The sequence below is a fragment of the Salmo salar genome, chromosome ssa09 (genome assembly GCF_905237065.1).
Source record: "Salmo salar chromosome ssa09, Ssal_v3.1, whole genome shotgun sequence".
Taxonomy (NCBI): domain Eukaryota; kingdom Metazoa; phylum Chordata; class Actinopteri; order Salmoniformes; family Salmonidae; genus Salmo; species Salmo salar.
Window position 1 is genome coordinate 23661100 of NC_059450.1, and position 23726 is coordinate 23684825.

Sequence of the window (23726 nt, forward strand, 5' to 3'; positions counted from 1 at the left end):
TCTACTTAAGTATCAAAAGTAAATTGAATTACCTAAATATACTTAAGTATCAAAAGTAAAAGTAAAAATCATTTCAAATTCCTTATATTAAGCAAATCAGACGGAATCATTTTATTTTAAAAAAAAATTACGGATAGGCAGGGGCACATTCCAACACTCAGACATCATTTACAAATGAAGCATTTGTGTTTAGTGACTCTGCCAGATCAGAGGCAGTAGGGATGACTAGGGATGTTCTCTGTTTAGTGAGTCCACCAGATCAGAGGCAGTAGGGATGACTAGGGATGTTTGGTTGATAAGTGTGTGAATTGGACCATTTTCCTGTCCTGCTAAACATTCAAAATTGAACTAGTACTTTTGGGTGTCAGGGAAATGTATGGAGTAAAAAGAACATTATTTTTTAATTAGGAACGTGATGTTGGATTAGGAAGTTGTCCAAAATATAAATAGTAAAGTGAAGTACATTTTCCGGCAAAAAACTAATTAAGTAGTACTTTAAAGAATTTTTACTTAAGTACTTTATACCACTGCCAAAAACTCACATATCTTTAAGATATTATTTAATTTCTCTCCCTCATGAGGGAGGATGATAAAAGTTCACAGAAGTAACAAGTAATGATAGACCTACCAATTAGTTATAGTGATTTTACTGATTATATACATTTTGTTTATGAATTATTAAGTGATTAAAACTTGTAATTCCATTACCAAATTGGTAACGGAATTACTGAAACTGAATTGGGTCACATTTACATTTACATTTAAGTCATTTAGCAGACGCTCTTATCCAGAGCGACTTACAAATTGGTGCATTCACCTTATAATATCCAGTGGAACAACCACTTTACAATAGTGCATCTAAATCTTTTAAGGGGGGGTTAGAAGGATTACTTTATCCTATCCCAGGTATTCCTTAAAGAGGTGGGGTTTCAGGTGTCTCCGGAAGGTGGTGATTGACTCCGCTGTCCTGGCGTCGTGAGGGAGCTTGTTCCAACATTGGGGTGCCAGAGCAGCGAACAGTTTTGACTGGGCTGAGTGGGAACTGTGCTTCCTCAGAGGTAGGGAGGCGAGCAGGCCAGAGGTGGATGAACGCAGTGCCCTTGTTTGGGTGTAGGGCCTGATCAGAGCCTGAAGGTACGGAGGTGCCGTTCCCCTCACAGCTCCATAGGCAAGCACCATGGTCTTGTAGCGGATGCGAGCTTCGACTGGAAGCCAGTGGAGAGAGCGGAGGAGCGGGGTGACGTGAGAGAACTTGGGAAGGTTGAACACCAGACGGGCTGCGGCGTTCTGGATGAGTTGTAGGGGTTTAATGGCACAAGCAGGGAGCCCAGCCAACAACGAGTTGCAGTAATCCAGACGGGAGATGACAAGTGCCTGGATTAGGACCTGCGCCGCTTCCTGTGTGAGGCAGGGTCGTACTCTGCGAATGTTGTAGAGCATGAACCTACAGGATCGGGTCACCGCCTTGATGTTAGTGGAGAACGACAGGGTGTTGTCCAGGGTCACGCCGAGGCTCTTAGCACTCTGGGAGGAGGACACAAGGGAGTTGATGGCGAGATCATGGAACGGGCAGTCCTTCCCCGGGAGGAAGAGCAGCTCCGTCTTGCCGAGGTTCAGCTTGAGGTGGTGATCCGTCATCCACACTGATATGTCTGCCAGACATGCAGAGATGCGATTCGCCACCTGGTTGTCAGAAGGGGAAAGGAGAAGATTAATTGTGTGTCATCTGCATAGCAATGATATGAGAGACCATGTGAGGATATGACAGAGCCAAGTGACTTGGTGTATAGCGAGAATAGGAGAGGGCCTAGAACAGAGCCCTGGGGGACACCAGTGGTGAGAGCACGTGGTGCGGAGACAGATTCTCGCCACGCCACTCGGTAGGAGCGACCTGTCAGGTAGGACGCAATCCAAGCGTGGGCCGCGCCGGAGATGCCCAGGTCGGAGAGGGTGGAGAGGAGGATCTGGTGGTTCACAGTATCAAAGGCAGCAGATAGGTCTAGGAGGATGAGAGCAGAGGAGAGAGAGTTAGCTTTAGCAGTGCGGAGAGCCTCCGTGACACAGAGAAGAGCAGTCTCAGTTGAATGCCCAGTCTTGAAACCTGACTGATTAGGATCAAGAAGGTCATTCTGAGAGAGATAGCAAGAGAGCTGGCCAAGGACGGCACGTTCAAGAGTTTTGGAGAGAAAGGAAAGAAGGGATACTGGTCTGTAGTTGTTGACATCGGAGGGATCGAGTGTAGGTTTTTTCAGAAGGGGTGCAACTCTCGCTCTCTTGAAGACGGAAGGGACGTAGCCAGCGGTCAAGGATGAGTTGATGAGCGAGGTGAGAAGGTCTCCAGGAAATGGTCTGGAGAAGAGAGGAGGGGATAGGTTCAAGTGGGCAGGTTGTTGGGCGGCCGGCCGTCACAAGACACGAGATTTCATCTGGAGAGAGAGGGAAGAAAGAGGTCAAAGCACAGGGTAGGGCAGTGTGAGCAGGACCAGCGGTGTCGTTTGACTTAGCAAACGAGGATCGGATGTCGTCAACCTTCTTTTCAAAATGGTTGACGAAGTCATCCGCAGAGAGGGAGGAGGGGGGGGAGGGGGAGGAGGATTCAGGAGGGAGGAGAAGGTAGCAAAGAGCTTCCTAGGGTTAGAGGCAGATGCTTGGAGTTTAGAGTGGTAGAAAGTGGCTTTAGCAGCAGAGACAGAAGAGGAAAATGTAGAGAGGAGGGAGTGAAAGGATGCCAGGTCCGCAGGGGAGGCGAGTTTTCCTCCATTTCCGCTCGGCTGCCCGGAGCCCTGTTCTGTGAGCTCGCAGTGAGTCGTCGAGCCACGGAGCAGGAGGGGGAGGACCGAGCCGGCCTGGAGGATAGGGGACAGAGGAAATCAAAGGATGCAGAGAGGGAGGAGAGGAGGGTTGAGGAGGCAGAATCAGGAGATAGGTTGGAGAAGGCTTGAGCAGAGGGAAGAGATGATAGGATGGAAGAGGAGAGAGTAGCGGGAGAGAGAGAGCGAAGGTTGGGACGGCGCAATACCATCCGAGTAGGGGCAGAGTGAGAAGTGTTGGATGAGAGCGAGAGGGAAAAGGATACAAGGTAGTGGTCAGAGACTTGGAGGGGAGTTGCAATGAGATTAGTGGAAGAACAGCATCTAGTAAAGATGAGGTCAAGCGTATTGCCTGCCTTGTGAGTAGGGGGGGAAGGTGAGAGGGTGAGGTCAAAAGAGGAGAGGAGTGGAAAGAAGGAGGCAGAGAGGAATGAGTCAAAGGTAGACGTGGGGAGGTTAAAGTCACCCAGAACTGTGAGAGGTGAGCCATCCTCAGGAAAGGAACTTATCAAGGCGTCAAGCTCATTGATGAACTCTCCAAGGGAACCTGGAGGGCGATAAATGATAAGGATGTTAAGCTTGAAAGGGCTGGTAACTGTGACAGCTTGGAATTCAAATGAGGAGATAGACAGATGGGTCAGGGGAGAAAGAGAGAATGTCCACTTGGGAGAGATGAGGATTCCAGTGCCACCACCCCGCTGGCTCGATGCTCTAGGGGTATGCGAGAACACGTAGGCAGACGAGGAGAGAGCAGTAAGAGTAGCAGTGTTATCTGTGGTAATCCATGTTTCCGTCAGCGCCAGGAAGTCTAGGGACTGGAGGGTAGCATAGGCTGAGATGAACTCAGCCTTGTTGGCCGCAGACCGGCAGTTCCAGAGGCTGCAGGAGACCTGGAACTCCACGTGGGTCGTGCGCGCTGGGACCACCAGGTTAGAGTGGCAGCGGCCACGCGGTGTGGAGCGTTTGTATGGCCTGTGCAGAGTGGAGAGGACAGGGATAGACAGACACATAGTAGACAAGCTACAGAAGAGGCTACGCTAATGCAAAGGAGATTGGAATGACAAGTGGACTACACGTCTCGAATGTTCAGAAAGTTAAGCTTACGTTGCAAAAATCTTATTGACTAAAATGACGAAAATGATACAGTACTGCTGGCTGGTGGAGTAGGCTAGCTAGCAGTGGCTGCGTTGTTGACTTTGAACGTGTAGCTGGCTAGGTAACCTCGATAGTTTCAGTACTACCCCTTGTCATGATACAAAGCAACTTTGTAGCTAGCTAGCTAACATAACACTAATCAAGACGTCCTTGTAATGTATTTAGTTTCTACAATGCTGCTCGTCGGTAATAGTTGGCTGGGTTAGGAAAAATGGCGTCGCGGGGGACGGAAATAGCTGGCTAGCTGACCTCAATGGCTGGCTAGCTAACCTCGGTAATTACTAGACTACACAATTATCAAGCTATGACAAAGACAACTAAGTAGCTAGCTAGCTAACACTGCACTAGTCAAATCGTTCCGTTGTAAAGTATTAGTATCTACAGCGCTGCTAGTCGGTAACGGTTGGCTAGCTAGCAGTGGGTTAATGATGACTAGGTGTGTTGACTAAGTCTGGCGCCGCGTCGCGGCTGGCTAGCTCACCTCGATAATTACTCAAACTACACAATTATCTTAGATACAGAGACAGCAAAGACAACTATGTAGCTGGCTAACTAACACTAACACCGCACTAATCAAGTCGTTACGTTGTAATGTAATAGTTTCTGCAGTGCTGCTAGTCGGATTAAGTTGGCTAGCTAGCAGTGATGGCTAGCTAGCTAGCAGCTAGCAGTGTTGACTACGTTAGGATGACGAAGATAGCTAGCCTCGATATTTCCTCTAATTACTCTAAACTACACAATTATCTTTGATACAAAGACGGCTATGTAGCTAGCTAAGAAGAATTGCTCAGATCAGACAAATCAAGCCGTTGTAATGTAGTGAAGTGTAATATTACCTGTGGAGCAAAGCGTAGTGCGACTGCTCGCTCCAAACCGGGAGGTCACCTGCTACTGTCCTCCCTTCTGGCATACGGTTATGTTCAGCTCATAACTATTCCTTGTCTTTGTTGTCTGCTGGTCAAACCAAGAGGGTCTGGACATGCTTCCCCCTCTCTCGCTCTCCCTCTCCCTCTCCCTCTCCAGCTAATGTCAGCTCTTCCAGCTCTTACTACCCATAAGCACCGACCGACACTGGACATCCATGGACGTTGAAAAGTAGTTGAAATTTTGTCAGTTCCCCCTGGTCCACAGACCGACTGGACTGGACCCAATTTGAACCAATCATAGACGTACAGTATGTTTCATAAGTATGAATAGCACAGTACAGTGAGTAGAATACAGAATATTGTACTGTACTCTACCAAACTCTACTCTGCTATGCTGTATTGTACTGCACTGTACTCTACTGTGCTGCGCTGTCCAAACTTGTGAAACATAAGAATGACATTCCTATCCATAATTATGCATCTCTGTGTAGTACAGATCAGGGACCCATGATGTAATTTCGTTACCAGGTATGAATCCACTTTACTTACTGTACTTTCATAAACAAAATAGATTTTTTCAAACTCAAGGTGCCATGCCACAGCTGATACCCCATTCTTTCTGCAGACTTTTAAATCAATGGTTTTAGTTTGGCACACATTTTAAAGTGAAAAAAAAAACTGAGTCAAAGCGCAATGCCGTTACCATGGCATTGCCCCACACAGCTTGCACAGACAGTGGGGCCCATTGTTGGAATGTGTGCTGTGTTTGCACAGCTGAGTGCAAAGCCTAGTTTACTCCCCCACTAACTGTGCTGTGAGCGCCTCCCCTCGCTCCCCAGAGCTGCTCTCCACTCTTTACCTCTCACTGGGCAGCAGTACCTCTATGAATAGGCTGGATCCAGCTGCTGGGGTAGGTGAGGATGAGGGGGTGGGGGAGGGATGGGGGATTTACATAGGAACCTTCAGGCTCCCCCAGAGGATGTAGGCTGAATACCCTACGGGTCAGGATGTCCCGTCCCTCCCCATTAGGGTTATACATTTTGGGGAATATTCAGAGGTGGAAACTTTCGTGGGAATTAACGGGAATATATGGGAATTAACGGGAATATATGGGAATTAACGGGAATATATGCAAATTATTATTAATACTTAAATGTAGATGTGTTTTGCATTGGATATATTTACCATATCATATGGAGACAGAAAGATAAACCTTTTACCTTATCATAAGTAGACATAATTGCAAATGATTAAATCCTTCCAATAGAAATTTAAAAAACAATTTAGTTACGAATTTAACTTTAATTAAATTAGTTGTCTTCACATGGGATGATTTCACTGAACAACAAAAGAAAAGGAATATTAAATGATCCCCAATGATCCATCACCTCTCCCAAAAATGTTTTCAACATAAAATGATAGTCTAGAAACTAAAGCTTTGGTTGTCTTCCTCTCAGGCTTCCATGTCTTCTCCCTGGACCTCCACAATGTCCACCTCTTGAACATCATGACACTGAGGCATCATCTTCACAGTCACTTTTCAACCTTGTTGAGGATGGCTCGTTGTCAGGCTCACCAATTTTCCAACCCCTGTATTGGTCAGCCTGTTGCGTGCTTTAGTGTGTGTTCCCAAATAAGGACCAGTTGCGCTCTGAGGCGGCTGATGTTGGTGGGATTTGGAGGATGATGGAGGCAACAGGGGAAAGAGCCTGAGATCCACAATGTCCCTTCCACCAGGTGGCTGATGAGATATGTTGGCATGACTGCCATATTGCATCTCCATCCCAAAGCCCTTGCTTGGAAGTGTACTTCGCCAGACTGCCAAGAACCTTGCCTTCATCCAGGCCAAGGTGGCGAGACATGGTAGTGATGACACCATAGGCCTTGTTGATCACTGCACTAGACAGAATGCTCTTGCCAGCATACTTGGGGTCCAACATGTACGCTGCGGGGTGTATGGGCTTCAGGCAGAAGTCTTCACGCTTTTTGATGTATTTCAGAACTGCAGTTTCCTCTGCTTGGAGCAACAGTGAAGTGGGCAGGGCAGTACGGATTTCTTCTCTTACATCTGCAAGCAGAGTCTGAACATCAGACAGGATGGCATTGTCTCCCTCAATCCGTGCAATGGCTACTGCTATAGGTTTCAGGAGTTTCAGGCTGCTTACCACTCTCTCCCAAAATGCATCATCCAGGAGGATCCACTTGATGGGGCTTTCCATATCGGCAGACTGTGATACGGCCATTTCTTGGAGAGACTCCTTCCCCTCCAGGAGACTGTCAAACATGACAACACCACCCCAACGGGTGTTGCTGGGCAGTTTCAATGTGGTGCTCTTATTCTTCTCACTTTGCTTGGTGAGGTAGATTGCTGCTATTACTTGATGACCCTTCACATACCTAACCATTTCCTTGGCTCTCTTGTAGAGTGTGTTCATTGTTTTCATTGCCATGATGTCTTTGAGGAGCAGATTCAATGCATGAGCAGCGCAGCCAATGTGTGTGATGTGAGGGTAGGACTCCTCCACTTTAGACCAAGCAGCCTTCACGTTCGCAGCATTGTCTGTCACCAGTGCAAATACCTTCTGTGGTTTAAGGTCATTGATGACTGCCTTCAGCTCATCTGCAATGTAGAGACCAGTGTGTCTGTTGTCCCTTGTGTCTGTGCTCTTGTAGAATACTGGTTGAGGGGTTAAGATTATGTAGTTAATTATTCCTTGCCCACGAACATTCAACCACCCATCAGAGATGATTGCAATACAGTCTGCTTTCTCTATGATTTGCTTGACCTTTACTTGAACTCTGTTAAACTCTGCATCCAGAAAATGAGTAGATAAAGCATGCCTGGTTGGAGGGGTGTACGCTGGGCGAAGAACATTCAGAAATCTCTTCCAATACACATTTTTTATTTATTAAATTTCACCTTTATTTAACCAGGTTGGCCAGTTGAGAACAAGTTCACATTTGCAAATGCGACCTGGCCAAGATAAAGCAAAGGAGTGCAACACAAACAACACTGTGTTACACATGGGATAAACAAACGTACAGTCAATAACACAATAGAAAAGTATATATATAGTGTGTGCAAATGTAGTAAGATTAGGGAGGTAATGTCACAGGCGTCGAAAGGATTAGACCAAGGCGCAGCGTGTATAGTGCTCATCTTCATTTATTTTAAGAGAACACTTAAACAAAATAACCAAACGACAAACAGTCCCGTAAGGTACCCAGACTATACGGAAAACAAACACCCACAAAACCCAAAGAAAAATCAGGCTGCCTAAGTACGGCTTCCAATCAGAGACAACGAAAGACACCTGCCTCTGATTGGAAACCATACTCGGCCACACATGGAAAATGAAACATAGAAACAGAAAACTAGAACAAATGCCCCTAGAAACAAATCAACCCCAAAACACACAAAACAACACCCCTGCCACGCCCTGACCATTCTACTATGGCAAAATGACCCTTCTCACTGGTCAGGACGTGACAGGTAAGGCAATAAATAGGAGAAATATCTCCAATTTAGCAATTAAACACTGGAGTGATACATGTGCAGAAGATGAATGTGCAAGTAGAGATACTGGGGTGCAAAGAAGCAAAAAATAAATAACAATATGGGAATGAGGTAGTTGGGTGGTGTAACGCCCTGGCCATAGAGAGGGTTTTTGTTCTCTATTTTTGGTTAGGCCAGGGTGTGACATGGGTGGGCGTTCTATGTTCCGTTTTCTATGTTGGTGTATTACTTTGTTTCGGCCGTGTATGGCTCTCAATCAGGAACAGCTGTAGATCGTTGTTGCTGATTGAGAGTCATACATAGGCAGCCAGTTTTTTCTTTGGGGTTTGTGGGTGAAAATTATTCCTGTTTAGTTTTGTTAAACCTGACAGAACTGTTGCTGGTCGTTTTTGGTTTATTTTTGTAAAGTGTTCATTCGGTCCATTAAAATTATTCATGATGAACACATCCTCCGCTGCACCTTGGTCTCATTTTGACGACGGCCGTTACAGATTCACCCACCATAAACGGACCAAGCAGCGTGAGAGGAAGGAGCAGAGGGTTCAGGATTCCTGGACATGGGAGGAATTACTGGACGGAAAGGGACCATGGAGTCAAGCTGGGGAATATCGTCGCCCGAAAGAGGAGCTGGAGGCAGCGAAAGCTGAGAGGCGGTGGTATGAGGCAAGGGAGTGCAACAGGCACGAGAGGCAGCCCCCCCCAAAAAATTTTTTGGGGGGGCACACGGGAAGTGTGGCAGAGCCAGGATGGAATTCTGGGCCAACTTCCCGTGCTTACAGGAGGCAGCGTAGTACTGGTCAGGCACTGTGTTATGCGGTAAAGCGCACGGTGTCTCCAGTACGCGTTGATAGCCCGGAGCGCTACATGCCAGCCCCCCGCAAGTGCCATGCGAGAGTGGGCATCGAGCCAGGACGGATTGTGCCAGCTTAGCATGTCTGGTCTCCAGTGCACCGTTTCGGTCCAGGCTATCCTGCGCCGGCTCTGTGCACTGTGTCTCCAGAGCGCTGGGAGGGCTCAGTTCGTCCTATGCCTGCGCTCCGCCCGTACCGGACTAGAGTGGCCATTCAGCCTGGAGTAGGGGTGTCAAGCCTACGCACCAGAACTCCAGTGCTCCCCCACAGCCCGGTCTATCCTGTGCCTCCTCCTCGGACCAGGCCTCCAGTGGGTCTCCCCATCCTGGTCTATCCTGTGCCTCCTCCTCGGACCAGGCCTCCAGTGGGTCTCCCCAGTCCGGAGCAGCCAGAGCCGCCCGCCATTCCGGACCCGCCAGAGTCGCCCGCCTGTCCGGAGCCGCCAGAGTCGCCCGCCTGTCCGGAGCCGCCCGCCAACCGGGCGCAGCCAGAGTCGCCCGCCAGCCGGGTGCAGCCAGAGTCGCCCGCCAGCCGGGCGCAGCCAGAGGCGCCCGCCAGCCTGGCACAGCCAGGGTCGCCCGCCAGTCCTCCGGCGCAGCCAGGGGCGCCACCTAAGTGGGCCAAGCCGAAGGTTTGAGCCACCGCCGTAAGGAAGGCCCACCCGGACCCTCCCCTTTAGAGTCAGGTTTTGCGGCCGGAGTCCGCACCTTTGGGGGGGGGGGTACTGTAACGCCCTGGCCATAGAGAGGGTTTTTTGTTCTCTATTTTTGGTTAGGCCAGGGTGTGACATGGGTGGGCGTTCTATATTCAATTTCTATGTTGGTGTATTACTTTGTTTCGGCCGTGTATGGCTCTCAATCAGGAACAGCTGTAGATCGTTGTTGCTGATTGAGAGTCATACATAGGCAGCCAGTTTTTTCTTTGGGGTTTGTGGGCGAATATTTTTCCTGTTTAGTTTTGTTAAACCTGACAGAACTGTTGCTGGTCGTTTTTGGTTTATTTTTGTAAAGTGTTCATTCGGTCCATTAAAATTATTCATGATGAACACATCCCCCGCTGCACCTTGGTCTCATTTTGACGACGGCCGTTACAGGTGGGCTATTTACAGATGGACTATGTACAGGTGCAATGATCGGTAAGCTGCTCTGACATCTGATGCTTAAAGTTAGTGAGGGAGATATAAGACTCCAGCTTCAGTGATATTTGCAATTCGTTCCAGTCATTGGCAGCAGAGAACTGGAAGAAAAGGCGGCCAAAGCAGGAGTTGGCTTTGGGGATGACCAGTGAAATATACCTGCTGGAGCGCGTGCTGCGGGTAGGTGCTGCTATGGTGACCAGTGAGCTGAGATATGGTGGGGCTTTACCTAGCAAAGACTTATAGATGACCTGGAGCCAGTGGGTTTGGCGACGAATATGAAGCGAGGGCCAGCTAACGAGAGCATACAGGTCGCAGTGGTGGGTAGTATATGTGGCATTGGTGACAAAACGGATGGCACTATAATAGACTACATCCAATTTGCTGAGTAGAGTGTTGGAGGCTATTTTGTAAATGACATCGCCGAAGTCAAGGATCGGTAGGATGGTCAGTTTTACTAGGGTATGTTTGGCAGCATGAGTGAAGGATGCTTTGTTGCGAAATAGGAAGCCGATTCTAGATTTAATTTTGGATTGGAGATGCTTAATGTGAGTCTGGAAGCAGAGTTTACAGTCTAACCAGACACCTAGGTATTTGTAGTTGTCCACATATTCTAAGTCAGAACCGTCCAGAGTAGCGATGCTAGACGGGTGGGCGCGTGCAGGCAGCGATCGGTTGAAGAGCATGCATTTAGTTTTACTAGCGTTTAAGAGCAGTTGGAGGCCACAGAAGGAGTGTTGTATGGCATTGAAGCTTGTCTGGAGGTTTGCTAACACAATGTCCAAAGAAGGGCCAGAAGTATACAAAATGATGTTGTCTGCGTAGAGGTGGATCAGAGAATCATCAGCAGCAAGAGCGACATCATTGATGTATACAGAGAAAAGAGTCGGCCTGAATATTGAACCCTGTGATACCCCCATAGAGACTGGCAGAGGTCCAGACAACAGGCTCTCCGATTTGACACACTGAACTCTATCAGAGAAGTAGTTGCTGAACCAGGCGAGGCAGTCATTTGAGAAACCAAGGCTGTTGAGTCTGCCGATAAGAATGCGGTGATTGACAGACTCGAAAGCCTTGGCCAGGTCGATGAATACAGCTGCACAGTATTGTCTCTTATCGATGGGAGTTATGATATCGTTTAGGACCTTGAGCGTGGCTGAGGTGCACCCATGACCAGCTCGGAAACCAGATTGCATAGCGGAGAAGGTACGGTGGGATTCGAAATGGTCGGTGACCTGTTTGTTAACTTGGCTTTCGAAGACTTTAGAAAGGCAGGGTAGGATAGATATAGGTCTGTAGCAGTTTGGGTCTAGAGTTTCTCCCCCTTTGAAGAGGGGGATGACCGCGGCAGTTTTCCAATCTTTAGGGATCTCCAACGAAATGAAAGAGAGATTGAACAGGCTAGTAATAGGGGTTGAAACAATTGTGGCAGATAATTTTAGAAAGAGAGGGTCCAGATTGTCTAGCCCAGCTGACTTGTAGGGGTCCAGATTTTGCAGCTCTTTCAGAACATCAAGATTTGGGTGAAGGAGAAATGGGGGAGGCTTGGGCAAGTTGCTGTGGGGGGTGCAGAGCTGTTGAGCTGTTGACCGGGGTAGGGGTAGCCAGGTGAAAAGCATGGCCAGCCATAGAAAAATGCTTATTGAAATTCTCGATTATTGTAGATTTATCGGTGGTGACAGTGTTTCCTAGCCTTAGTGCAGTGGGCAGCTGGGAGGAGGTGCTCTTATGCTTACATTGCCTGTGAGCATCAGAGGGGAATCAGTTCAAAGTCAAAAAAACTTCTGATTCCAGGAGGACCATGAGCTGTTGCTATCGATAAGGTGTCTGATTAATCATTTTCACCTTGAATAGAAGTAGAGGGACTTTTGTCAGAGGTTGCTTGTTGTGAGCGCTGAGGGAACTTTATGCACTTGGCCAGATGATTCTGCATCTTTGTTACATTCTTCACATATGATTTGGCACAGTATTTGCACATGTACACTGTTTTTCCTTCTACATTAGCTGCAGTGAAATGTCTCCACACATCAGATAGTGCTTGTGGCATTTTCCTGTAAAGATTAGAAAAAAATGTGTCAAAAAATAAAATTAAATACAATTCCATGTACAGATAAATAGTTAAGCAGTTTGATTAAACAACTCCTTTGTAAGATTTTTTTTTTTTTAATGTAACGTATGGAAATAGGTGAATTAATACTCCTCAGTTAGCAGGCTCAAGCAAGCTAAAACCCACATGGTAGCAAACATTAACAAGCAGAAATTGTTAACAAGTTAGAAATGATTTAAACACACTTTTCTGTAGGCTACTATTTACTAGTTGACAAAAAATCATGTACATCATATAGAATATATTCACCCCACACAGTATTGTAATCAAAACTTACCAGAAAGCATGTAGTCCTTGGCTCAGACAGTGTAGTAGTGTGGTCCCAATAGCATCTCATTAGTGTGCAAGATCTTGAGAATCAGCTGTACATGTGATGGAAGAATGCACTGTGCATGCAGAGGGTTGCAATTCCATTGAATTGGGGATAGTTAACCAAAATATGCTACAAGACCTAGAATTGCCTTATATGTATCCCACAAAAAAAAGGTTCACTGTTATAAGCTAACCTTTTTGATGAATTTAAGCAAAATTACCAAAATTCCCAGGCTTAACTTCCGGAAAAATTCAGGAAATTTACTGGAAAGTTTCCGACCCTTTGCAACCCTCCTCCCCATCTTTCCTTGAATGGCCGCCTCCCTTCCCCCTGTTCTGTTGTCCCTGTGGATCCTGCTCCCTCTCCTCATGGCATTAGAGAATGTCTACAATGTCCTTAACAATACATCATACAAAACACAATGTCATGAACACCAGGCTAAACCAATGATGCAGAGACACAAGACAAAACACTCTAGATGAAAAAACATGGTGAGTTCCTAAGCAGAGCAACATGGCAGCCCTTTGACACACTGCAGTAGGTAATATTCTTTTAAATAGAGTAGACAAGGCAGCACATGAAGTGTCTGAGCATCATCAGGCTGTTCCTAAAGCATATGGGAACAGCTGTTGCTGTGGTTTCTAGAGTTCAATAGGGTTCATGAAGCCATACTGACAGCCAGTCAGGCTCCTAATGTATAATCCTCTTATGGCTCTCCTTTCCCCCCTGTAGGCCCATTCTGCTATCCCCCTGACAACACCAGCAGCATAATCTACCATCGACGGGGTCAAATTAACTATACAGAATTGGACAGGACTCGGGACTCATAAAGACAACATACTGTGAACAGAGGTGAACTCTGGAACTGTTTGCAGAAGTCCTGTTGATTCATGGCAGTGGGTCACACGCACCCCCCATATTCTCTCTCCACACCGCTGGCTGCTCTAGAGTCTGACAGTGACGTAGCGCTGAGCGGTTACTTGCTTATGACCCGCAGAGGGGTCTAAGATGCAGAATGATGGGAATAGATGGGCTGAGTGTTCAGCAGACAGACATCAGGGCAGCAGTGGCAATAAGAGTCTGCTCAGACAGACAGGGAAGCTGTCTACTGAGCCACATCAGCATACAGCAGCAGTGGACATTGTGGTGCAGCAGCAGCAGCACCCAGTCAGACATTGAAAAAGCCCCACAAGACCAAGCAAGCGCTTCAGCTCATTCAGACTGGATCAGATGTGACAGCAAGGGAATTCTCATTTCAGAATTTGCCACATAACATAATCATGCTTCTGAGTGGATAACACATTTAAATAAATCATTTCTGGTGGATCTGTTGTGAAGGGGTAATTCCACGTTAATGGAAATATGCTTTGACTCGATTTTTCACTTGAAAATGTATGTATGCCAAAACATATGCCTCATAAACCATATAACTCTATGCACAAGTCCCAGATCTGTACTATATAGAAATGCATAATATGATATGAATATCATTATTTTCCTGGTGATAGGTAAAGAACCGTAGAAATATGCAATATCCTACATATTTGGGTATTATTGTAATGAGCTACGCCCCCAAACAAGACCACATTTGGTTGGTCCGGACCAGACCAAATCTGAAACAATCATAGACGTCTATATTTCATAAGTTTGGACATCACACAGTACAGCCAGTAAAGTAGAGTTCAGTACATTATACTGTACTCTACTTTAGTGTACTCTACTTTAGTGTGCTCTACTGTAGTGCTCAAACTTGTGAAACATCTACATCTATGATTGGTTCAGATTTGGTCCGGCCAAAGGATGCTTGTTACAGTAAATGGAAAGAGGGTAGGTGGTAGGTGTCAATAAGAGCCCGGAGAGGTGGCGTTTACTGTAGCGAGAAAGAAGAGTGAGAGACAGCGGCAGAGAGAGAGGGAGTGTGAGAGGATATCCAGACTGTTTTCACAGTCTTGCTTTTGACCACCAGATGACAGAAAGTGTAACGATGTGCTCTAAGAGTCGGGAAGCAAGTTCAAGGAGTGAGTGTTTTAATAAACAAAACATAATACAAAACAAGAAACACTAACAGCACACACAGACATGAAAATGGCTTCCCTGTGGCTCAGTTGGTAGAGCATGGTGTTTGCAATGCCAGCATGGTGTGTGCAACGCCAAGGTTGTGGGTTTGATTCCCACAGGGGGCCAGTACAAAAAAATGCATGAAATGAAATGTATGCATTCACTACTGTAAGTCGCTCTGGATAAGAGTGTCTGCTAAAATGACTAAAATGTCAAATGAAACAGAAACAATGAATCCTGGGGAAGGAACCTGTCACGAATCCCTCTGGAACTTTCATTATGCATACCTGTCCCCTATTCCCACTGATTAGTATTTGTATATATGTGCCCTAATGTTCACCATGGTGCGGTCGATTATCCGTTGGTGCGTGTGAGTACGTGTGTTTTGGGCTTTCGTGCCATTGTGGATTGCGCAGATGATTACGGGTCTCGTCCCGTGTGTTAATCATTGTGCGTGTGTTATTTATTCGAGGTACTCCTCGCTCTTTTGTTTGGGTTTCATCCCTGTGTTTTGTGTACATGTTTTTTTGGTCTTCGTCCCCGTGCCTTTACACGGCACGCCGTAATTTGGGGTATTTAAAAAAAAAATATTACGCATTCCTGCGTCTGTCTCCTGAATCATTCATACCAGCGTGACAGAACCAAAGGGAGTGACATATATAGGGCACAGGGGCGGTTCTGGGGAGGGGCCAGGGGGGGCCAGTGCCCCTGTGACAACAATTTTGGACCCCCTTGTGGCCCCCCTAAATGTGGAGTATGAAATAATTTTTACATAACTAATTTTTTGTATCGTTCTTTTTTTACATCCGTTATTAGACAGTGGCAACGATGATGATTATGAACATGGTCTTTTGCCTGCTAATGCCTGCAATGCAGTGAAGAAAACGATATGACAACAATAACGTCTAATGTAACTGGCCCCTCTAACAGCACAACTGGCCCCAGCTTGGCTGGAGACAAAAACGTGATAACAGATGACATCTAAAGTATTGACTATTACATGTACTGTATAGGCTTGGAAGCAGAGGTTCGATGAACTGCATGTAGGTGGCCGTGGCCCAATGCATTCATTCCACAAGACTCTGCCATTAATCTCAGGATAATGATAGTGGTCTTCAATGTTGATGATCTTTCTCTATTGTGTTTGGCTGCGCTAATTTGATATGTCTAAAATAACAACAATCAAAACAACTATCGAGGGGATTTGAAATCAAAGAGTCATGTCGAGTCTTGGTTTGTTTTCCTAATGTCTTGCAGTTGCACACAGAACTGTCAGTTCCCCTCTAGCTCCCAGGAGCCCCACTCCCTAAACCTCTCCACTCCCTAAACCTCTCCACTCCCACCTCCATGCAGCCTTCTGGCCCTGAGGGGGGCATAGGAGATGCTGTGCTGCATCAGCATCGCTCTGGAGCAGGAAGGCCATTAATAAATCGCCATCATGCCTCTTCTTCTACTTGTATTGACATTCAAATGAACTCATTGTGTTTTACAGACACTGTTGTTCAACTTTACTGTACAATGCTATAATTACTAGAATGACGTCTCGTTGAATGAAAGTAACTGAAAAGTGAATGTAGGCTTACACTGTACAGCCAGTGTTTATACTGTATGCGAACCTGGATAAACACTGAACAGTATCCGTATTACTGTTACTGTTTTTCCATGTTCAACCAGTGTGGCATCTCTTTTCAAGAGTCCTCTCCAGCAAACCAGACAAACAGAGGGCGAGAGGGGGCTTACATTAGGGTTCTTCAAACGGAAACCTCAGGCAGATAAGAGGGTGACAATGAGAAAGGGGAAGAAAGAAACAGAGGCGTTGAATTGAGGGAAGTAAGTAAGCAAGAGGTTTCACAAACACAGCAAATAGAAGTTGCTCAAAAGTGACAACGGGGGTATTAATAGGTAGGCAGCTGAGAGGGAAGTCAGGGTATATAATTGCAAATTAACTATTGATAACAGGGCATTAAGATTGATCCATGGCATACAATAACTGTAAAAATATTCTGTTTATCCACCATCTTCTTAAACGCCCATTATGGCTGGACAGGCAAAAAATTGTTATTGTCAATTGGGATGAGAAAAAATCTATAAAAACAGTCAGCCTACACACAAGAAGCCCTATTGTATTCAAGTTGTGAAGTCAATGGAAGCTTTGGATGCCAGTGCCACCTGTCATTTATCGATCCTGGTGAAGTCCTTGCCTGAGTGGAATGGTGAGGATAGATTATTTGAAGATCCAGACTGTGTGTCTACAAGCTGCCAGCTTTGCAGCCCAGTTGTCAATTAACTATTTTATTGTCTCACTTCACTTTCATTTATAGCCAAGACACACACGCCATGCACTCAAGGACACACACACAAAGGACACGTAGGACAACATGCACAAATTAGTGTCTTTTTTTGTCCCCAGTCTAGTACGGGGAGAAAAAAAATGGATGAAATGGATGCATTCACTACTGTAAGTCGCTCTGGATAAGAGCGTCTGCTAAAATGACTAAAATGTAAAATGTATTAAATTTGGACTAAATGCTGAGGACAGTGGTTGGAGTCCACTGACTGCCAACATCCCTCTGCATCCAACTACCAACCAATGTGGACAGAGAGTTGAGTGTTGAGAGAAGCCTAGTGCTATTGAGCAATTCAAACAAGTCATGTCACATCTATCTCTGTACATCTTTTTATATAAAGACCCCGTGTGGACTGGCTGTGCCACTATGTTTTTTGTTATCATATTATTGCTCTAGATTGCAGGAAATGGCGGTTACAGGTGTAAAAAATAAAATAAAAAATAAACCAACTTGCCGTACTCAGCAGCACCAACTTCTTAAAAAATCCTGGGGAGAACCATGCACACTGACAGTGAGAAGGTTTGAGAAAGCATTAGGCTCGATTCAAAGATAGCACATCGTTGTCTGTGGGGGGATAGAAAAATATTTGGAGAAGAATCTAATTAGGTCCACAGTTCACGACAGCTGACATTCTGTGTTGTCCCTGGAGTGGAAGTTTCATGAACCTCTCTTTCGTTGCTTTATCTGTGTCCTTCCTTCAGCATTAGCTAATTGGCCCTGGAAGCTGAAGAAGATGGATGAGATTGGAAGGCAGTCTGGCAAGAAACAGGACAGGCAGAGGGGCCCAAATCTTTTTATGAGGCAGCACAGACAGAGAACCTAGCAGCACAGTCTCTTGCATCTTCATCATCATTATATTGCGATTGGCAACTTTCATAAATTTGGTGCATTACCACCACTGACTTCATTCGTCTTTCAGTCATCCACGTGGGTATAACCAATGAGGAGATGGCATGTGGGTACCTGCTTCTATAAACCAATGAGGAGATGGGAGAGGCAGGACTTGCAGCGCGATCTGCGTCAGAAATAGAACTGACTTCTATTTTAGCCCTTGGCAACGCAGACCCTCGTTGGCGCGCGCGAGCAATGTGGGAGTAATAATTGAATAACATAGATTTCTACATTTATTTTGCAATGCTCGCACACGCGACGCAAGCGATGTAGTCAGCCTGTAAGTGCTCTCTCTCTCCTAACTATAGAAAATTCCCAGACAGCAGACACCATCTCTCTTGCTTTATGCTGAGATGCAGAAGAGGAGGGACTAGCAACCCCTGAGTCACTGTGTCAAAATGTGGCTAGTGAACAATGATTGGTGTGCTTGTCTGGATAGGAGACATGTAAAGGGAATGTGTACTATTAACCTAATACCTTTAATCTTCAGAAAGTAAAATATGTCTTTCACTATTGCCTTAAAAAAAAAAATCGCAGAATATCAAGCACAGACTTCAAAACATACAATATTCACAGAGACAGAAGAAATGCCAGAATTCTCTCACTTTCTGCACAGTGTGTTTGTTTGTTTTGTCTACCCCAGAGGGCAGGGGAACCCATAAGATGCATATAAATGAACAATTGGAGCGATATCCTCATGTGCATTTCACAGCGTGGTCAGATCTGGTCAGAATTCTGGATGGAGCGACATCCTGCTCATCATTACTACATAGTTTTTTTTATCTGTATTAGATATTTGTGTGCAACATCTCTATGTGCAGAGGGCAGGGATGATTGGGCATCACTTAGCCTAGAGGAGAACAGGCATGCTGTATGGTTCACCGTTATTCTTCTCAAGTTCTGCTGCTGCAACTGAATATGTGTAGCTGAGGTCAGCTACTGGAAATGGGAGGGGCCTAATGTACAGTAGCCTCACTCTGAGGTTCTGTGAGTTATGTGGTCCGAGAAGTATGCAGTTTAATTTTCTTGAGAAAATCATGTGATTCAACAAAGATTGGAACATGATATCTACAGGCGAGAGTGAAATCTGTGTGAGTACATTGTTGCATGGAGAGGGTCAGGGCCAGGATCCTAGACAGGTCAGAACAGGCTAGGGCTTTTCTGTCCAAAGGCTATTGTAGCATCCCCTCTATATGAGCCACGTTACAATTCCCAGCAAGCGAGTTAACCCTATTGGCGCAATGCATAGGGTGTTTGCATTTCACACCAGCGACCTGTTTCCCTACACTATTGTAGACCTGGCTGTCCAGTGTCTGCCTACAGTATTTGAAAGCAGCCTAGCTCTGAAAAGATCCACACTGTGCCTACCAAGACCACAAGTGCCACAACAGAGTGTTTCTATGTTATAGGCAAGGCTAAAAGGTAGTTATGTTTCCCTTTTGATGATTTAGAAATGGCTGCTTTGTGTTTGTGTATGTGCACGCGTGAGTGCGTGTGTGACTGCATGCGTGCATTGTGTGTGTGTGTCTGTGTGCATGCGTGCGTGTGTCTGTGTGAGTTTGGGAACAGGTCCATCCTCTGACTTGAGCTGTGAAGGCACAGAGTGAGTAAACCATTCACGTGAACCTGGGGCGGCAGGTAGCCTAGTGGTTAGAACGTTGGGCCAGTAACTGAAAGGTTGCTGGACCAAATCCCTGAGCTGACAAGGTAAAAATCTGTTGTTCTGCCCATGATCAAAACAGTAAACACACTGTTCCCCGGTAGGCTGTCATTGCAAATAAGAATTTGATCTTAACTGATTTGCCTAGTTAAAAAAACACATTTATCTTGCCATTAGGGCAAAGAATCTGGCAGGCTGTCTGAACTGAAGCCATGTTTAGAAGACAACTTCCTTTTCCACTCAACAACAAAAACAATGTTTTTTTTAAACACTGATATTTAATGCCACGTTTACTAAGACACTGCATTAAATCAGATTACAAATCAGATTACAGGCCTAGATGCCTCTCTGTTTATATGGAAAAAATGTGCTTGCCATCTCAAAAAACTAAATTACAGTGCTGAAAGATCTAAGGAAAAGGCCTGGGTTAAGAAGAGAGCAGGGATTTGAAACACCATCTTATGAATATTTCAGAGGAACTGTGAATCAAAATGAAAGTGCAGGGCTCCAGTTCCCTACTCTCCAAGTGGATGGTGAGCCGTTTCTCCAGGATTAAAAATAGCAGCATAGGTTGAACTCTGCTGAAGAGGGTAATGGACTTAGAACTGAAGCATGAATGATGCTCCCACAAAAACACTGCTTTGAGGTGCAACAGCACACTGCTTAATCAATGCTACCCAACTTCATTAACATGTGTGATAAGGTGATAAGGTTCAGGGTTGGGGAATAACTGATTACAACAAAAAATGAATCAGTTACATTACCAGAAAAAATATTGTAATCTGATTACAGATACGTTTGAAAAACGAGATAATTCCTTCTTGGATTACTTTTACATTTAGAAAGATTACCTTTACATTTAGAAAGAAAAATACATTATGACACCTTTCTGTTTTCTCAATAACATACAAATAAATCAGCACTGAAAAATGGCACAAATGTAAGTTTGTTGCAACTAAGTGAGTCTGACCACAGCCAGAGACCACTATGATGACACGCCAAGTCTGTTTAATAATAATAATAATTTATTCAACTTTTATAGCGCTATTCATCACATAAAGAAACAACTAAAAGCGCTGTAAAGCAACAACAAAAAACAAGCAATTTAAAAACAACATTGAATCATCATCTGTAGATCAACGGTGAAGAGACTGAAAGGTTGAAAACGTTAATGGCTTGATTGAGGTCAGCGGACGGTGGGGAGAGCCGGGAACAGGCAGACAGCACGTTGTCATTGCATTGTCTTGCCATCTACGCCGTCTGTCACTGTGGTTTTGTAGTAGGACTCAGTCCGATGAAGTTAGTTTGGTACTAGCCACTGGACTAGAAGCTAGCCTCTTAAAGGGGAAGGTAATCCAATTAAGTTACTGAGTTTGGGTAATCCAAAAGTTAAGTTACTGATTGCAATTTTGGACAGGTAACTAATAACTGTAACGGATTACATTTAGAGTAACCTACCCAACTCTGCTTAGGATGTGAGTGACTGATTGTATTCTAGCCAGACTGCCTTTGTAAACAAACAATTAGGACTATTTTGGAAATGCAGGCCTAGGGAGCTAACATTTTCAGTAAAAGCTTGTTATGCAGACACAACAAAAAGGCATATAGTGCTTATTTAAAGGAATATATTTTTTTAACTTTCAGTTTAACATTCTAGTGATAAAGCTATGCAGTGTGTTGTCCCTAGCTTGAATAATATTTTTTTAAATGTAGTAAAAGGACTGTACCCTACCAATGTTTGTAGCCTACTAGGCCAATGGCTAGCCCAACATGTACTCTTAAGGAGCCTAACGTTACCATTACTCCTTAAGGTGCAAGTACCTTATTATGTTATTTTCAGAGGTTGACTCAAATTCTCAATTGCGATACGGTTCTAGAAACATAAAGCCCTTTACTTTCATATCACATCAACATAATTTCACAAATGCAAAATACAAACTTACTGTACACTGTTTTAACCGGCTTTATCAGAGTTGCAGATAACAGTATTTTTCAGCGACAACTTTTCTGGCGGCCTTCTTCCGTTACACACAGGTGAACGGGAACATGCTATATAGCTAATTATCATAAGTGGTCTCTCTGTCTTCCATAACCCGTGCAGTAACATGGAGATATGGCTGTTTGGGAACACTAACCCTATACAGTATATAATATATACACTACCGTTCAAAAGTTTGGGGTCACTTAGAAATGTAATTGTTTTTGAAAGAAAAACAAATGTTTTGTACATTAAAATAAAGTCATTGATCAGAAATACAGTGTAGACATTGTTAATGTTGTAAGTGACTATTGTAGCTGGAAACGGCTGATTTGTTATGTAATATCTACATATGCGTACAGAGGCCCATTATCATTAACCATCACTCCTGTGTTCCAATGGCACGTTGTGTTAGCTAATCCAAGTTTATCATTTTAAAAGGCTAAATGATCAATAGAAAACTCTTTTGCAATTATGTTAGCACAGCTGAAAACTGTTGTTCTTATAAAAGAAGCAATAAAACTGGCATTCTTTAGACTAGTTGAGTATCTGGAGCATCAGCATTTGTGGGTTCGATTACAGGCTCAAAATGGCCAAAAACAAATAACTTTCTTCTGAAACTCATCAGTCTATTCTTGTTCTGAGAAATGAAGACTATTCCATGTGAGAAATTGCCAAGAAACTGAAGATCTTATACAACGCTGTGTACTACTGCCTTCACAGAACAGCGCAAACTGGCACTAACTAGAATAGAAAGCTCCCTCACGACGCCAGGACAGCGGAGTCAATCACCACCTTCCGGAGACACCTGAAACCCCACCTCTTTAAGGAATACCTGGGATAGGATAAAGTAATCCTTCTACCCCCCCCCCCCAAAAAAAGAAAAAAATATATAGATGTACTATTGTAAAGTGGTTGTTCCACTGGATATCATATGGTGAATGCACCATATGTAAGTCACTCTGGATAAGAGCGTCTGCTAAATAACGTAAATGTAAAAATGTAAAAGAAAGAGGAGTGGGAGGCCCCGGTGCACAACTGAGCAAGAGGACAAGTACATTAGAGTGTCTAGTTTGAGAAACAGATGCCTCACAAGTCCTCAACTGGCAGCTTCATTAAATAGTACGTGCAAAACACCAGTCTCAATGTCAACAGTGAAGAGGCGACTCCGGGACGCTGGCCTAGACAGTTTATCATTATAAATGGCTAATTGATCATTAGAAAACCCTTTTGCAATTATGTTAGCACAGCTGAAAACTGTTGTCCTGAAGTTTATTGCTTCAGGACAACAGTTTTCAGCTGTGCTAACATAATTGCAAAAGGGTTTTCTAATGATCAATTAGCCTTTTATAATTTTTATTTTATTTTATTTCACCTTTATTTAACCAGGTAGGCAAGTTGAGAACAAGTTCTCATTTACAATTGAGACCTGGCCAAGATAATGATAAACTTGGATTAGCTAACAAAACGTGCCATTGGAACACAGGAGTGATGGTTGCTGATAATGGGCCTCTGTTTGCCTATGTAGATATTCTATTCAAGAATCTGCCGTTTCCAGCTACAATAGTCATTTACAACATTAACAATGTCTACACTGTATTTCTGATCAATTTGATGTTATTTTAATGGACAAAAATTATATTTTCTTTCAAAAACAAGGACATTTCTAAGTAACCCCAAACTTTTGAACGGTAGTGTGTATATATACATTACAGTATATAATATATATATGTATACATTACATATGGTGTATACATTTAACGTTTTGATTTTTGATGATTGTTTCTCAGTGATATGGAGGATACGGTCATTATGCTTCCAAAACAATAACGCAAGCGATGCGTGTTAATGTTCAGAGCATAGTGGCTCTTAACAAAACTCGCCTTCGTCCAATGACTCTTATGTGTAATGTACTGGAACTGTGTCATGATCAAGGGCTAGGCCCATGGCTAGGTCACAGCCGGCCTGTTGTTTGCTGTCTTCCCTTGGTCTGTTCTGTTGATCTGTTTCTCTAAGACATTTCAATGTAATGTAGAC

At 44.6% G+C, this 23726-nt stretch overlaps 1 protein-coding gene across 1 annotated transcript in view; it reads right to left on the reverse strand.

The window, feature by feature from the left end:
- The window catches only part of rtn1a (reticulon 1a), a 52905-nt gene that overhangs the window by 28352 nt on the left and 827 nt on the right, over positions 1–23726 (reverse strand). The gene's annotated exons all lie outside the window — the stretch shown is intronic.